This window comes from Protobothrops mucrosquamatus, unplaced genomic scaffold (assembly GCF_001527695.2).
Source record: "Protobothrops mucrosquamatus isolate PMUCROS unplaced genomic scaffold, P.Mucros_1.0 scaffold334, whole genome shotgun sequence".
NCBI lineage: Eukaryota > Metazoa > Chordata > Lepidosauria > Squamata > Viperidae > Protobothrops > Protobothrops mucrosquamatus.
The window spans coordinates 221,461-224,526 of record NW_015386672.1 but is presented as its reverse complement, the minus strand read 5'-3'; positions in this window follow the sequence as shown (position 1 = coordinate 224,526).

Here is a 3,066-nt window from a genome sequence, read left to right as displayed (position 1 = left end):
TAGGGTCTCCTGCTGGAGCAGGGGGGGGGGTTGGACTAGAAGATCTCCAAGGCCCTTTCCAACTCTATTATTCTATGTTCTATAGAGTTATCAAGAGTCAGACATGGCTGAATGGATACCATCATCATCCTTCTTTCTGGGCACCCCTACATTGCCAAGATCATCATTATTTAGATCTATAGCTGCTCCAAGAGCTCCAGGGAACATCCCTAGTGATTCTCTCCTCCAATATATTCTCACAACCCTGTGAGGTAGGCTGGGCTGAGAGTGACTGGCCTAAAGTCACCCAGGAAGCTCCAACGTTTGAGTAGGAGGGGGCGGGACCAGGATGTTTTGGCCTCTACTATAGCTTCTTAAATCTCGACATCAGACTGCGGCTTTTGGACCAGTCGAATCCCCGAGGAGCTCTTAAAAGTCGTGATTGTCCCCAGAGATGCTTTTCCAAAAGGCAACTAGACTTTCTGGGGGGGGGGGGTTCCCTTGAAAAATGTTTCGCTTCTCATCCAAGAAGCTTCTTCAGTTCTAACTTGAATTCTAACGAAGCAGGAACCGAAGAAGCTTCTTGGCTGAGAAGTGACATGTTTTCAAAGGGAAAAAAATAAATAAAACCAAGAACGTCCAATTGCCTTTTGGAAAAGCACCTTGACCTGGTTGATTGAGGCTCTTTTTTACACTGCCACGGGACAATCCTCTACCTTGGCCACTGGTGGGCAGCTTCTCCTTCAGAAACGCTCAGTGAAAACCACCGAGCCACAGTGCAGTTACTTAGCAGTATCCTCCCACACCTCTTTTATTTGTTTAAGCCTTCTCTGGCAAGATTAGAACAAGACATTGTCTGGCTTTTTGCAGGCCCATTCATCCCTGGGAGACAAGCAGAAAACCAGGGAAGAACAGCTAAATGGAAACAAGTCATCAGCCTGATCCTTGGGACACCCTCCCACCTACAGGCTATCAAAACATGACTGCAGCCAATGCCAGCCCTTCTGGAGGAAGTCAATGCCATGTAGGCCAGTACTGCTTTTATTGTAAAGCTATAGTAACAGAACCTTCCAATCTGAATGAGTGTCTGCCTCCTTCCTTTTGATTTTTGAGAACTTGTCTGAGACATTCACTCAGATTCCAGTTCTGGTCCAGATCAGTGGTGGGATTCAGCTGGGTTTGCACCACTTTGGCAGAACCGGTAGCTAATTTTTTGTTGCCCAGGCCCAGAGTGGACTTCTGGAGGCGGCATCCACACAGAGAACGGATTGTTCATTTTTTGAATCCCACCACTGGTCCGGATTCAGATTTCTTTTATCTGACCCCTGTTTTAATAGCAGCTGTCTCTTCCTGTCCCACTCTTTTAAGGCTAAAAGCACCGTTTTCAGATTTTGTTCACTCCCAAATGGTAGTGAAGTTGTGTCCTCAGCACTTTGGACCAGAAATGCTTCAGAGGCCACATAAAGAGAATCTGTAGAGATCTAGTGGGGCCTAGATCCTCCAGGAATCTAGCCCCAATTCTGAAGGCAGTTAAAGTTGGCAGGATCAGCCTCACCTGTTTGGCTTGAGGGCTGCCTCGTCGTTGGCCATACCAATTGCAGCAGCCATTTTGTGAATGCACAAGGGCTTCCCATGGTGGTTCTTTCATGCAAACGCCCTGCAAGAGGTGCTCAATATTACAGAAGCAGGATGTTGCTCTGTGGAGTCTCACACAGAGACCTTATTTCGTCTCCCCTGTTAGGAGTTCATTTGACTGAGCTGCTGACTTGAAGGCCTGAAGAGGCAAAATCTGCCCTTATTCCACTAGAGTGAATTATATTTATTCATTCAGTTTGCATCCATCTTTTCCTCAAGCAACGGCTGTTGACCAAATACAAATCTTAACCAGACATTCTTAAGATTAGTCCTGCTCTGTACAGCATAATATCGCCTGCAAAGCAAGTTTTAAAAGGTATTGCAGAATTTTGACCCAAATCAAATGACATATTGGCCAAAGTTGATTATAGGCATTTCATTTGCTTTCTGAATTGCCTTGCTGCACAGCACACTGCACTATAAAACTCACCAAAGAGGTTGGACTTACGTGAAACCCCACACATGTCCACAAAACACACACACACACACACACACACACACACACACACACACAGAGCAAACGTAGAACTAATCAAGCTTTGATATGTTGCACAACTGCTATACTATACTATTAAGCAAGGTTTTGTGAAAATCTGGGCACTAAAGCACCATCTTGTGCATATTTGCTCACATTAAAGTCTTAACCGAGTTTCAGGAGGCATACTCCCAAGTATTTTTGCATCCTCATTTAGTCTCCTCTGCAATAAAGTTCTAATTCCTTCCTTACAGGGCCTCATTTGTGCTTTCAATAACTTATTTGCAATAGTGCGCTGCTGAATATTTTGTCTGCATCTTCCCCTGATCATTTCGCTTGAAAAATGATGGAAAAGAATTTACTCTCAAAAGGTCTTCCCCTCCACAACAAGGGGGGGAAAACTGATAAAAAGAACACAGTGAGATCTGGAGATCTGCACAAGTTAAGTTACAGAAGTTTTTTTGAAGTTCTCTTGAAATGTCCAAAGCCATTTAATAAATCAGTCAATCCTGTGAACAAGAAAAACAGGAAAATACAATGTGCAAAAGCAGTGCCAAAAGGAAATGGCTTAAATTTTAGCAATTTAGCAGCAATTAGCAATCAAAGCCATAGTCACCATTGCCCAATGAAAGCTTGGAGAGAAAGAAAAAAAAATCTTAATACAAGCTCAGCCTCAATTTGCTTAAAGAAGAAACTCACAATGAGCTTCCATTATTATTCACTATCCCCAAACTCTCTCCTTAAAAAAAAGTTTAGACAGAGGTATGAGGATAATATTATATTTATCTGATGTCTCTATGGGAGCACAATTCTGCCTATAAAAACTAAATAATACTATTGAATTAATTGCTTGAATGGCATCATCCAGATGTAACGAACTACAATCCCACCATTTGGAGCAACACAGCAGTTGTTCATCAAGGCTAGCTATGATCCAATGACTTGGTCTCTTTGACTAGCACCCACTTGATAAGGAA